Genomic DNA, 15,165 nt, shown 5'->3' with positions numbered 1-15,165 from the left:
TGTTTTGGTTTTTCCTATGCAGAAGATTTTTAATTTCATATGATCCCATTGGTTGATGCTCAAAAAATTTCCTGTGCAACTGAGGTTCTATTCAGAATGTGCTTGCTCATCCCTATGACTTCAAGAGTTTTTCCTATCTTGTCTTCCAGCAGGTTAAATGTTTCTGGTTTAGCATTTAGTTCTTTGATTCATTTTGATTTTAGTATAGTACACAGTGGAAGATATGGGTCCAGATTCAGTCTTTTGCATGTGGAAAGCCAGTCTTCCCTACACGATTTATTAAACAGGCTGTCTTTTCTCTAGTGTGTATTTTTGGACCCTTTGTCAAAGATCAAAGAGTGAAATGTACTTGGAGTTGTTTCTGCCTTTTCTGTTCTGTTTTATTGATCCTCATATCTGCTTTTGGGCCAGTACCATGCTGCGTTTTTAATCACAGTAGCTTTGTAACATAAGTTCACCAGGGTTGCAATGGCTTTTGCTTTGATCTTTTTACCCAGGATTGCTTTTGGTATTCTGGGTCCCTTCTGATTCCATATGAATTTTAGGATTTTAGGATTGCTTACTCCAGTTCTGTGAAGAAGGCTGTTGGAATTTTTATTAGGATTGCATTAAATCTGAATATCAGTTTTGGAAATACGGCAATTTTGACAATATTGGTTCTGCCTACCCAGGAACAGGGAATATCATTCCATTTTATAATGTCCTCTTCAATTTCCTTTTTTCAGAGTTCAATAGTTTTCATTGTATAGGCCTTTCACTTTCTTAGGTTAATTTTTAAGCATGTGACTTTTCTTGGTGCTATTCTGAATGGTATTTTTTCCTAATTTCTTTTTCAGTGGATTCATTATTAGTGCACAGGAACTCTGTTAATTTTTCTATTTTCTCCAGTGTTTTTATCATGAACAGAAATCAAATTTCATCAAAGGCTTTTTCTGCATCTATTGAGATGATTTTGTGGCTTTGTTCTTGCTTTTGTTTATGTGATTTATTGATTTTCTTTTTTTATTAATTTTATTGGTACATTTTAGGTATACAATATAATGACATTCATCATTGGAAGATTTATTGATTTTCATATGTTGAACCATCCTTGCATCCCTGGTATGAAGCTTACTTGGATATCACCAAGTATGATCTTTTTGGGTATGATCTTTTTGATGATTCATTGCCTTATTTTTGCCATTATCTTGTTGAGAATTTTTCCTCTATATTCATTGAAGTAATTGGTCTACAGTTCTCTTCTTTGGTTGTGTTCTTGTCTGGTTTTGGAATCAGAATAATTACAGGTTCCAGGAATGACTTTGGACATTCTCCTTCCTTTTCAATTTCAGAACTTCCCTGAAATTTTTGTAGAATTCAGCAGTGAACCTCTCTGGACCTAGGTGTTTCTTAGCTGGTAGATTATTTATTACTGCTTTGACTTCATTGCCTGTTACTGGATTATTCAGCATTTGTACACTTGCTTGATTCAATTTTGATAATTCATATATATCTGGGAATCTATTTCTTTTGAATTCTCCAATTTATTGATGTACAAGTTTGTGAAGCTTTTATTAGTAATAATTTTTATTTTGGTAATGCCTGTTGTGACTTCACTTTTCTCAGTTCTAATTTCTTTGATTTAGGGTCTTTTTTCTCCTTTTGTTAAGTAGACTTGGTAAGGGTTTGTGCATTCTTTCAATGAACCACCTCGTAGATTCATTAATTCTTTGCACTGTTTTCTTTTTCTTTTCTTGGTTTCCATTTCATTTCTTTCTGCCCTGATCTTTATAATTTTCTTGGGCTGGGTTTTAGCTCAGTGGTGCTACCGCCTGCATCAGAAGAGCAAGGTCCTGAGTTCAATGCCTGTATCAAACAAAAAAGGAGAAAATTTTCTTATACTAGCTTTGGGTTTGGATTGTTATTGTTTTTCTAGAACCTTGAGGTCCATCATTAGATTATTTGGGCTTGCTCTGTTTTTGTGATGTAAGCATTCACAGCTATAAAGATCCATTTTTCATGTTCTCTTGTTTTTAAGATGTCTCTTGTCTTGCTTACTTTGTCAGTGCTAAGACAAAATAGTTGATGTTTGCAAGTTAAAGGAGGAGAGTTTTATTTTGTCTTACAGTTTGTAAAGATTTCAGTCCATAGTTGTCTAGCTTCAAGGAAAGGCAGATCGTTCTGGTGTGAGTCTTTTGGTTTCTTCCCATCTGATGATCCATGGATCAGCTTTTGGGGAATTGGGAGTTATTGGAGGCCTTCTGTTGACTTGGCTCCTTATCTTTCTATTTTTGTGTGTTTAGTGTTGAGCCTTGTGAATTTATTGTGGTGGAAAGTTCTGTTTTTAGTGTGGAGATCTCTTTAGTTAATGTCCACTTTTCAGTGGTGTTCTCTGACTGTAGCTAACTACTGGTCTTTGCCTCTGTCCCAGGATCCAGCCACCTCTGTTTGCTTGAGATGGGAAGTTGCAGTGTGTTTGGCCTAGTACCCAGTTCTCTCAAAATTTGGAATTGGCCACAGTATTGTTGATGACCCCAAGCACCCTAGATATTGGCATCTCAAAGAAAACCAATCAATAGCGACATCTATAATATCTTTGCTATATTAATGAAATCTGCACCATTTAATATAAATTGAATATGACAAACCCTAAGGACCAATAAAGTGTCATCCTCATCCATAGAAAAGAGATCTAAAATTATAATATGAGCAGAAAGACAAACCAAATATTGACCAATTATTAACCTACAATAAACACTTACTAAATGGAACTTTACCTCTACTAACAATAGCACAATATTCAACATCAATAACATAAAATTAACTATTTATCTAGAAATTCCTAAAGCTTAGTAGTTATATTAGTAAAGGTGGAAAGTAGGGGGACAGAAGAAGGAACAAGGTCCCAGTGCTCCCTTCAGAGGCATGGTCCCCCATGACCTAACATCCTCTCCCAGGCCCCACCTTTTAAAGATTCCACCTCTTCCCAGTAGCTCCACAGACTGGGGACCAAGGCTCCATAACACGTGACCATTTGGGGGGCACTGATCCAAACCACAGAGGATTGGCTGAGAAATCCACTTGCCTCTTGGTGCAGTTGATGTTTTTCTGGATGAAACATTCCCATACTGCAAATGCATTGGTCTGACGGGAGTCACCCTCTGCCTGGTTATGCCCTCCCTAAGAAGCCAGGACTGGCTTTGACCCTTAAATATGTACATAATTTTTTTTCAGATAAAATATATTGTTTGACAATTTATATCATTTTTTTCTCAAAATGCACCATTTTTCCTGAAATTTCTTTTTCCTATACTGTGACTTTTGAACCATGTCAAGTCAGAAGAAATTTGTCTTACTGAAAACTGAGACCCAGTTGCAAAACTGAATCTACTTGTCCTACAGTTGTGTAGTCTTTAAAGGAGCCTGATATATTCTGTGAGGGGAAAAGAACAGAGGAGGCAGAGGCAGTACTCCATCTGGAAGGGGAGGCAGAGTCAGTAGCCCATTTCTGGTGGTTCTGCCTCATTTGGGAACTGTGTAGCATTCAGCTGATCCTTAAAATTCCTGCCCATCCACACTCTTTCTTGCAAATTCTAAGTGCTTGGGAAGATTCTTTAAGTAATTCGTTTGGCACTGTAAATAGGTTCTGATCCTGTTCTGTTCTGTTCTGTTCTGTTCCGTTCCGTTCCGTTCCGTTCCGTTCCATTCCATTCCATTCCATTCTACTCTATTTATTTGTTCATTCATTCATTCATTCATTTTTGTGGTTCTGGAGATTAAACCCAAGACTGACATTTACTAGGCAAGAGTGCTACCACTGAGCTACATCCCCATTCCCTGACAGTATGAATTATACCTAGTTTACCAGAATGAAGTTTTGAGACATTGCCTGCTGGGAAGTGAGCAAATTCAGTGGTTTAGTTATTAAGAGTACATCATTAGGGCCGGGGATTTAGCTCAGTGGTTTCGTCATCTGCTGTGCAAGCACAAGGACCCAAATTCGATCCCCGGTACCAAAAAAAAAAAAAAGAGTACATCATCAGCACAACAAAGACTTGCTATTGTGTTCTCTCTTTTTTTTTCAAGGTAGATGTGAAATAATTGATTCCACACTTGGTATCAGAGCCCTCTTTGGAAACCTAAAGAAAAGCCAGAGATATGTAACATCATCAAGCCTCCAACACTCCCTGCTTGGATGTCAGGCCAGGAATCACCTTTAATCCAGGGTCTATTTAGAACCAAGAAAATACAATCATTCAATGCCTCATGACCCCATCAGTGCAAGATCCCACCTATCCCAAAAGCACTTCTCCTCATTTATCCTTGCTTGCTGTACCATCCCTCTTGCCGTGGGCTTAGTTGGCCATAACTTAGTCTTCCCCTTATTTTCTCACTTTAAGGTATTACATAATATCTATGAGATCTTTAGCTTCTATAAAGAATAGTCCTTTCCACATTTCACTTCTTTGGAGTTTTCTTTTGTGTCTGGGTTCTTGCAAGGCATTTCTTTCATGCACATAGCTCAGAGCCTGGAGATGGGGTTATTTATTTATTTATGCCACAAGAATCTTCTTCAGTGGCTCTGACCTTATTTACGATTACAGACACCTGGCTATATCACACCTCCCATTCCATCTGTCATGCTTACTGTCCAAGCTTCTGTTCTATCCAGACTTTTCTAAGAGGCAGATTGTCTTCCCCTGGTCCCCCAGGTCCTGACTGCTATCTTTCTGGATGATTTCAACTTCCCTAGGAAATAACTCATCTAACATCCTTAATCGACAGTGCCTTTGTCTTCTCCACTCTAGGACTCTCAGTACCATTTCAGTTACCCATGTGTCCCATGGCTGTCCCCTGAACTTCTCATCACTTAGAACTGAATGATTCTCTCATCTCTTAATATATTACATATTTCCCTTTTAATGACTTCACAATCCAGCCTTTCAGTTTCACTTTTTGTATTATTTTCTTGCCATCACCCTTTCCTCACTGTACCAGCAGGCAAAGTCCCAACCCTGTGTCAGCAATGCTGGTTTTATTCTTCAGACCTCTGAGCACTGTGGAGAAAGCCATGTGGGAAATCTGACTGAGACTCCTATAAATCTTGGTCTTCAGGCCTGACTGGACCCTTACAGCTGGCCCTGTGGGTACTTGCCTTGTGCTCCTAAAGGCCAGCCCAAAACTCCATCTTTCTTCTTAAAGCTCTGTTGTCACTTCTGTCAAGCCATAAATTTACCTCTCTTTAGTTAAAATTCAGCATAAATATTCAGAATATTGCAAAGGTATAAAGAAAATTATAGTAGACACATTGTTTTTATTACTCAGCTTAAGAAATAAATATTTCCCAATACCGTGGATGACCAGTGTGTTACTCCCGGAATCAAATCCTCAAAGCCCCTTCCTCCCAGACATCACAGTTCCGAATTAATGTTTATCTTGCATTGCTCTGTAATTTCACCTTATGCATATGTGTGTCAAATAATATAGGACTATAGAATATTGTTTTATATATCTTGTCTTTCTCTATAAGCGCTGTCATTTCTTGCTCTGTCTTGCTGCCTGTTATGTTCTAGATCTAGAATATAACTGAAAAGTCTCCCGTGTTGAGAGGCGGGGCTTTGGGAAGGGGCTTGGATCCTGGAGGTGTTGTGCTGTTTAGTGGAGTTCATAGCTAAACGTGCTGTTAGGAGTTGAAACCTCTTGGAAGAGGTTTGTTAATAGGGCCCTGTGTTTGGAGAGTGTATCTTTCTCCCTGGCTCCTCCCCTCTCTGCTTCCTAGCTGCTGAGAGGTGATCAGCTTTCCTCCCTCATGCATTCCACCATGGTATTCTGCCTTGTACCAGCTGACCATGGACTGAATCTCCCAAAACTTTTGTAAGTTGTGGGTTTCAGGTGCCATATTCTCCCAGTGCAGGGAAAACTAATACTCCTGCCCCTCCATGGACTTTCTCCTCCTTCCTTAGTACTTTGAGAAGTTTATCTATGTTATTACATGAAATGAAGATTCATCAGATTCTGCTGCTATATAGACCAAATAAATCACAATATGTCTACCTTCTTATTAATGAGCATTTAGCTTATTTTCAATATTCTAATAATAGAAATAGATTAGTTATGAATATTTTCCTTCTTTTTTCCTGATAAGCATTTGGCAGAGTTCCTCTAGGGTAAATGCTTATAGGTGGAATTGCTTTTCAATTTTACTAGATGTTATCAAAATATTTTATATTATGGCTGAAGCTTCATCAGTGTGTAAAAATTTATATTGCTATAAATCTTAATCAGTTTGAGAATTTGAGAACTAAAATTTTTACTTATTAATGGCTATATGATTATAACTCATTTAATTTTAGTTTATAGTTCCCCACTTACTAGCAAAATTGAAAACCTCTTACTATATTTCTTGGCAATTTATGTTTAAAAATTTGGGATTACTTGTTTGAATATTTTGAGAGCTTTTCACTGATTGTGTCATTTCATCTCTTATTATTAATTTCCTAGAATTTTTAATATATACTGAAAATTAAATTTCATCAGTTATATTAGCTACACATATCTTCTTTAATCAGATTGTTTTATGTTTAATTTGCAATTTTTTTCTGGTTACAAAATATAAGTTTATATTATTGACTTGAGACCATCTTTTCTAAAATATACATTTAATACTTATTTCCTCCAAGTATATACTGACATCTAGTATAGTGATTTTATTTTGATTCAAATTTTGCTTTTAAATTTTTAAAGAGTTATTTTATGGCTCAGAATATAATCTATGTTAATGACTATTATATGTGAACTTTGAAAATAATATTCATTCTGTTGTTTGCATAGATCATTCTATAAATGTCAATTACATGAATCCATTTGTCATATTGCTTAAGCCTTCTGTATCTTCATTGATTTTCTATTTGTTCTGTCAGTTACTGAGAGAGAAATGTCGATGTCTCCAGGTATAATAGATTTATCTATTTCTCCTCCCAGTTATGTAAGTTTTGTTTCATGTAGTACGAAGTTCTGTTGTTAGATGCATACACATTTAGGATGATATATCTTCTCAGTGAATTAACCATTTTGTAACTAATAATACCTCTGCTAATATTCCTGGTGTGAAGTCACCTGATATTGGTACAACCACTCTAGCTTTTTTTGACTAGTATTTGTGTTGCATGTATTTTTTTCCACCTCTTTGCTTCAACCAATTTCATATTTAAGTACAGCTCTGAAACATAAACCAAGTTTTGCTTTTTGCAAAGCTCTAGTCTTTGTTTTTTAATTGGTGTGTATGTGTGTGTGTTTGTGTGTGTGTGTACTGCCTTTAATGTAATTATTGACGTGTTTGGATTTAAAACATTTTGCTAGTTGTTCTGTATGTATTCCATCTATTTTAAAGTTCATTTTCCTTGCTCATAGTTGAATTATGTATTTTTATTCTATTCCATCTCCATTACTGGCTTATTATACTTTTTAACAAGTGATTATCATATACTGTATTTCATCATAGCCAAATTTCAAATATTTTAGTGGTAAAATTGTTAATTATCCTTTTAATAAAAGACTCATATGATATAGTTTTCATTCTTTCTTCCCATCTTTTTGCTATTGATGTTATACATCATCCTTTAACATGCTATAAACATACAATGCACTTCTACTAATTTTGCTGGCAAAATTAATGCATGGTCAATACTGGCCTATAGGACAAATCCTTTTTACAGGTGGGTTTTATAAATAAAATTTATTGTAATACAGCCATACCTGTTGTTTTGTGCTATCAGTGCCTGTTTTGCAGCAACCAAATGCAGTGGCTGTGACAAAGAGCATATGGCCTCCAAAATACAAAATATTTATTTTCAGTCCCTTAACAGAAAGTGTTTGCCACCCTCTTGTTAAAAACAAGAAAAGGGGAATTAACTTTTTACTTTCCTTTATGCCATCTATAGAGCTGTTCATTTCTTTTATAGACCCAACTATCTTCCTGTTGTGTCATGCTTGAAGAACTTCCTTTAATATTTCTTGAAGTGCTGATAATGAATTTGTCATTCATTATTTCAGGATGAAAAGCTTTTATTTCTCCTTAGTTTTTACAAATTATTTTCCATTGTATAGACATCTGGGTTGACAAATTTTCGTTTTTTAGAACTTTAAAGATATCATATTGTTGTTCTGAATTAACTAGTTTCTAAAAAGGAGGCCATTATATTTCTTCCCTCATTATTCTGCATATAATTTGCCTATTTTTCTCTAGTAACCTTCACAATTTTATCCCTATTGTTCATTTTCAGTGCTTAAAAATGATACATGTGGGATTTTTTGTTTTTCTTGTTGGTATACTGGTGTGTGTGTGTGTGTGTGTGTGTGTGTGACAGAGAGAGAGAGAGAGAGAGAGAATATATTACTCTGCTTGGTGTTTTCTGAGCTTACAATATTGGATCTGTGTTTTAGTATCTTTCAATATTTTTGGAATTTTCTCAGTCATTATCACTTCAAATATTTATGCCGTGCTAGTCTTCTGAGATTCAGATATCTCATATATTGGATTTGGTATTATCATAGAGCTTTTGAATAAAATTAGTTTTCACTTTTTATTCTTTATGTTTCAATTTGGGTATATTCTTATGGCATGTCTTCAAAGTCCCTATTTCCTTGGTTTTGTAAAATTTACAGATAAGCCTATCAAAAGCATTTTCAATCTGTTACCATGGTTTAAATTTCTACTATTTCCATATCATTAATTTTATAAATTCTCTGTCTGCTAAAATTCCCCATCTGGTCATGTAAATTCTACCTCTTTCCCAGAAGTCTTCAGCACATTCTCATTTTGATTCCTTCTCCCATAGTTCCAACATTTGAGTGATATATGAATCTGGCTCTCTTGGTTTCTGTTTTTTCATTTTCTCTTGCCAAGGTTTTCGTTGTTTTCCTCCTCCTTCTCCTCCTTATATGTATGCTGTGTAGGATAGGAGAGTCTGAAGTAAAGAGTATTTATGCCAGAAAGTGGCCATTCCCCTTTTTATACCAGGCCTTTAATTTGTACCTTGGGAAATTTGAATCAATCTCATGAGCAATTTAGCTGGATTTGTTTTTTTCATCGCCGTGGTTACCTTCCATTCATCATTAGCTGGCTGTTCTTCTGGCGCTTGCTGGTGCTTAGCATGGGGCTTGAATGGTTGGAGACTTTGCTTTCTATTCTCAACTTCAGGATTTTCCTGGAGATTCTGCCTCAGAAAAGTTCACTATCCCTGATTTTATGCTTCTCACACTGTCTACCAGTGTGAGTACTGCTGTTCCTTGTATTTTGCTTGCTGACCTAGGGGTAGGGGCAGAGGCACTCTCTGTGGTCCTCTTTCAGCCTGGATCTTGAGAAAGCTCCACGGTCTTTGATCACAATAATAGACAAACAGAGTATCCTTAATGCTCTGGACCTGGAAAATTTTTCCACTTCTCCCTTGCTTCCATCCCCTAATTGCCATAAGTCTTTGAAGTACCCTGATGGCATTGGGGTCTGTAACTTTTGTTCTGCACACAGGAGGATCCAAGTTGTGCTGTATGCTTTTCCTGCCATGACTGATTTCCCTTCCCCTTTCTCTAGACTCCTATTCTGTACAACATCTTTCTCATGAGTATCTGGGTGAGATACATGGAGCAGGGATTTTAGAGTATGGAAAGAACCATTGGGTTGTGTCTCTGGAGCTAGTCTATGCTCTCATGCCCAGAGCTGACCTTTAGCAATTCATAAAATACCCTGAATTCTTATTACCAGCTTTTTTGAGGCCTGATATCTTTTCTTCTCATTCTCTGCTACGTGGAAGAATCTGTTCTAAGTTAAACTTAAGCTAGTCAGCTGCCTTGAGGCCTCATTTACCTTCTTAGTTAAGGAAAAGTTACAATTTTATACATTATTCAGCTTTTTCATGGGATTAGGATGGAAACAATACTCTTTACCTCTTTGTATAATTCTAAATGGAAACTAGACTCTTCCATATTTATTTTCCCTGTCTGTGATTTATTTTCTCATTTTGTATATCTTTTGCTCTGAGAACATTTTTTTATTTTAATATAGTCAAATTTATTAATCTTTTCCTCTGTGGACTGTGTTTTATAAGTTGGGTTGAGAAATTTTCCCCTATACATAGTTTCTAAATATGCCTTTTTCTTGGAAGAAAAAAATATGAAGGCATTGGGTAAACATCCTCAAGCTTCTATGCTTCATTACTCAGCTTATGCTGCATTTTCACAACCCTTCTGCCCCTCTCATCACAATGGACCCCATCCTTTGAGCATTCCTTGCCCATCAATCACTTCCCTCTCTCCATAATCTTCAGTTTCTCTCTTTTTTTCATGCCTATATCCTTGCAGCATTTAGGTATGCTCATGTCTCCACATCATTAAAAGATAAGGTCATCTCTTAATCCAATGGTCTTGTCTATTTGAGAAACACCTGTAAAGCAGAGTGACAACACAATTCCATCTGCTGCTCCTTTCTGCTGCTTCTCTCACCTTCTCCATACTTTTTGCAAGGAGTCCTTCCTTGTCCCTTTTAATATCTTTGTGTCTTACCAGTGATTCCTTAGACCTTTCTTCTCTTTACATGAGTTTTTTATACCTTGTTTTGACTTAACTATTTCATAGTGATTTCCAAATATTCATTTCTAGCCTTAATGTCATTCATGAGAATCCAGACTCATGTATGTTCACTTACTTTCTAAGTATCTTTTCATGTCACAACCATATAGTTAAAACTATATTTGCATTTTTCACTAAAATTCCTCCTCCTGTATACTCCAAATGGTTGAAGTGTTCTACAATACATTGGGTGTCACCAAGTTTCTTGTTTTTCATTATTTTAACTCTTAATATCCCATCTGATTTTATCACCAGTTAATTTTAGTTAATAATTTTCTTTGGAATTGTGGTTCTTTTTTCTGTTCATCTATTTCTAGCTTGGTGTAGCCTCTCATTATTATTTTATTTCCTTGGAATGTGAAAACAGCCTCCAAATAGATTGGCTTCCTTATCATTACCATCTCCTAGCACGTTCTTTATTTTGATTCCTGGTGAACTTTCTAAAATTTAAATATGACTGTGTCACTCTGTTGCTTAAAGTGTATTTAACCTGGCTTATTTCTGCTCTAACAAGTAAGCCCAGTCTCTAGTTTGGCCTGCAGGCGCTTCTGCTCCCTGACCTTTGCTTATTTCTGTAATCTTTCTCTGGCAGCAAGAAATTCCCATTTCATTTAAGAAACAAAAACAGCAACAACAAATATAGAAAGAAGGAGGAAAAGAGGAAGGAAGAGAGAGAGGGACCAAAGGATGAAGGGGAGGGTTGGTAGGAGGGAACTCAGGAAATCTTCAAATTGAGTCCAGGAAGGTATTTCACAAAATCCCTGAGAGGAAGAATAAGGCCAAAAGGTGAATGCAGAGGCAGACTGTATTTACTAGTCCCAATTCAAGCGAGGTAGCTCTGCTGATATCACTTTTATATGTCATGTTAATCATTTGATTTTATCTGCAAAAATGGCATTGCTAGAAAGGAAATCTAACCAAAAAAAAAAACACAGAGTGGAAAAACCAACATTTTACATTTGGCCCAAATGAGCTCCTACAGTTCAGCAACTTGTCTTATTTCCATGTCTTTTATTTTTCCTCCTCTGCTGCCTTGGAATGCCAATACCTCTCTCACCTCTTTAATCTCCTGGACCCTCTCCCACGATGTCTTCCTAGATTGATTTGAACTCTTGGTTGGGTTCTCCTCCCTGTTGCTCCACACCTTGATAATTGATACCCCTCTCCTAGCACTTAGCATATTCTATTTTAATTATTCACTTTACTTTCTCCTCCTAAGATTACTTCTTCAAGGCAGATTCTAAGTCATTTATTTATTATTATCTAATTGGAAGATGATTCTGTTTACAGCTGATCTGCTTATTGTAAAGGGAAAAGTACATTCAGATATTAAAAGATATTCCATATAAAACATCATTTTAATGAATTCAAACATTTCAGTTTGTGGCACCAGTGGTGAGTTTCACTTTCATTGAAAGGAACTTCTTTTCCTTCTGTGACTTTTTAAGTACCTACTAGTTAAGCACAGGAAAACAAAACATAAATAAATATATGTGGTTTTAACTTTCAGTACACTACTTTTTGAGTCAATATTTCATAAAGCCATCAAAGCCATATATGAAGACATCCATTCTGTTTAAGTATCTCTCAGCTGGCCTCCTCTTTCCCTACTTGTGGGCTGAGTCTCACATGCTCATGTGGCAAAGGTGAGTGGAACTTAAATTCTCACACTGTTACTGGGTGGATATTGTAACTGCACACTAGGGAATGGCAGTCCTAGCTCTGTCACACCCCCTGCCTGGCTGGAGTAACCCATAGACTGTCTTATCTCACCCTAGCCTGTACTGTCTCACTACCTCACTTTGGCTTAGATAGAAGAGAAACCTGAGTTTTAGGCAGATCTTCCATCTACTTCTTGGGCTGGGATGTCATTATCCCAACTTCTGCTGCAGGGTTGTCATATTCCTTTGTCAGGAAACCCAAAGCTGACTTGGTGGGTTTCAGCTCTGCTTTTTATCTATTGAAAGCCAGGTAGTCTCTCCTCGGGACCATCCATGCAAGGAGAGGCGCAGAGGGAATCCTGGGTTTAAATGGAAGTCCTGGCCCCTGTCCACCTACACATGGACCCTCTTAGTCTTTGGGGAGGAAGCTCTGTGTTGGCACAGGGGCAGTGTGAAAGGTGGCCCCTTTCAGATTTCAGCCCCATCTACCAATGGGCTTTGCCACCCTTTCAGGCCTTCAGGTCGCCAGAGGACTGTGACTGCTCTACCCTGGGCTCTTTGTCCCACCTATGTCTACTTCTGGTTCCAGTTCCATGGATTTCTGCAGTACATTCTTCTCACCATATAAAAATTCTGGAATTTGATCAACCAAGTGTAGCTCGGTAATATAGAATGAGAGAAAACCAGTTCAGCACATCCTGCTTTCTCAAGTCCAAACGTTTTGCCCTTTGCTTTCCAGGAATGGCAACTATCTTGGATCTATAGATGGATGTAAGGAAAAGGCTCTTTTAAATAAGTTGCATTATTTACTACTGGTGGAATGATTGCCCTTATCACAATTTGTTATATGTAACCATTAAGAGATCTGATGCCTCTTTTCCCTCCTTTCATCTTCTGTATTTTTTATAGTTCCTTGATCTTTCTTATTTATCCATAAAAATTCTCAGATTTGATAAGAACTGTGTTATATAATACTGTGGTAGAAAGAAGTATGCTATTTCGCAGCTCACGAAATTTCTGTAACATTGTTTTCTGTACTGCAGCTCAGCACCAGATCTGTGTCCTGACATCAAGGTGCTGTGTGATTTGCTTGTCACTGAAGAGGGACCAGCATCTCACTGCAGGTCTCTGTTGTTGGATGCATCACATTTACTCATTCATCATGTAACGTCCATATGCTATTAGTCCTCTTTTCCTAATTAGCTGGAATCTCCTTGTATGGCTTTTTTACGTTTATATCAGATTGTCCTTTTAGTGTGGAGTACAGAATATTAGGAAATGTCATTTTCCCAGGGGTCAGGGTGATATAGTGTTCTATTTCACATAGCTGAACTATAGCTACCAATTATATATCTCCTGTAAGGGAGCAGGAGAGAACCAAGAATATTTTCTGGGTGTTGTAACCATTTGGCTTGTGATTCTTCTGAGTAGGACAAAAGATGTGAGAACTGGAGTGAGTACTCAAGATTCTTAAAAGTTGTCCCTGTTACATATACTTGTGGTCTGCAAATCCATGGTCTGTTCTTGTGCATGATCACAAAACCCAGAAAATTTCCAAATTGACGCAGAAAAGGAACTGTTGCACTCACCAAAATGATACGCAAATGACCTGTTTTCCAGTTTGAAATGCAGTTGTTTTCTTCATTTCAGAGCTTTGTTACCGATTCCTTCTAAAGTATGTATTTTTGTAACAAGTATATCAAGGCTTAAATTAATCCTCAATGCAACAAAGGAAAAATGAAAATGTAATCTCACAGGTTATTACACGAAGCTTATTTTGTATAGTTGACTCCACTCTCTCTAAAATTGAAGTTGTTTTCCATTACTGAGCTAGTTTGGGCTAGAGGAATATGCTTCAGTCCTCGCTTCTCAACCACAAATTACACAAGTGCAAGCACAGAGTTGACATTTATTTCATAAATTGTTCACTATTATTCTACTTAATTTCTGTTTTTCGATGATGCATTCATACTGTCTCCTGTAGGTTTCCTTTCGAACTCTGAAGGTAACTCATGAGGGCTAAAGGTTGAATTTGTGGTCAAGAAATATAGTGAAGTTAACAAAGTCCTTATAGCTAAATGGCACATAAATTGCAATATGGTACAATTATTATTCCACTGTTGGCATTTGTCCTTTGGAAAGCATGATTCAGTGAACATGTCTGCCTGGTACAGAAAAGGCTTCTAAATGTAATATCCAAACAAGAAATTAGTGACCATTATCACAATTCAAAACATAAATTTGAATGTGTTACATTGATGGCCCAATAGCTGTTTACCCCAGAAAGTACTTCTCTTTTTATCATTAGAAACCAATATGTATTTATCTGCAACTATGTTGTAATGTTTTCTAAAGATTTGAGACATTTTCTGGATTTAATTTTTGCAAGATGATTCTTAAGACCGGAGCTGAATTATAAACTTAAGCTGCTTTGTGAAGAACAACAGAAAGTGAAGCTGTTGATTTTGTGAAGTTTGAGACTACATCAGTATTCCAAACCAAACTCAATTGTCACTATCTCATTAAACAACACTGGGTAGACACTTAAAGATTTTTACACATTTTAATTCAGCTGATAGCTTGATTTAAAACAACATTGATTTTTTTCAATTCATTCTTGGTCATGTACATCATGCTAAGTATCGAAATGAATTTGTAGCTGTTTGAGGCTGTCTGGATAAATTTTTGGAAAGGCTTTCTTTCCCTATGCTAATTTTCATCAATTTGCTACTACTTTCATTTCTCCTTGAGCTTTAGCTTTTTAGAGTTATTGTTCATTCTTTTCACCATATACCCAATCATTAAACAATTAAACCTTTATCAGCCAGAACAGCAAGTGACTCTATGGGTAATAAAGGATAGAAACTCTCCTGTTCAACCTGTTGGCCCATCTTAGAAGAAG

At 36.7% G+C, this 15,165-nt stretch overlaps 1 protein-coding gene across 26 annotated transcripts in view; it reads left to right on the top strand.

Annotated features, from left to right (window-relative positions):
- Inpp4b (inositol polyphosphate-4-phosphatase type II B) overlaps positions 1-15,165 on the top strand; it is a 1,082,298-nt gene that overhangs the window by 717,298 nt on the left and 349,835 nt on the right. The window lies entirely within an intron of this gene.

This window comes from Heterocephalus glaber, unplaced genomic scaffold, assembly GCF_053883595.1.
Source record: "Heterocephalus glaber isolate CG9 unplaced genomic scaffold, H.glaber_assembly_v1.0 deba00001587, whole genome shotgun sequence".
Taxonomy (NCBI): Eukaryota; Metazoa; Chordata; class Mammalia; order Rodentia; family Bathyergidae; genus Heterocephalus; species Heterocephalus glaber.
This window is presented reverse-complemented; position numbering and strand designations above follow the sequence as displayed.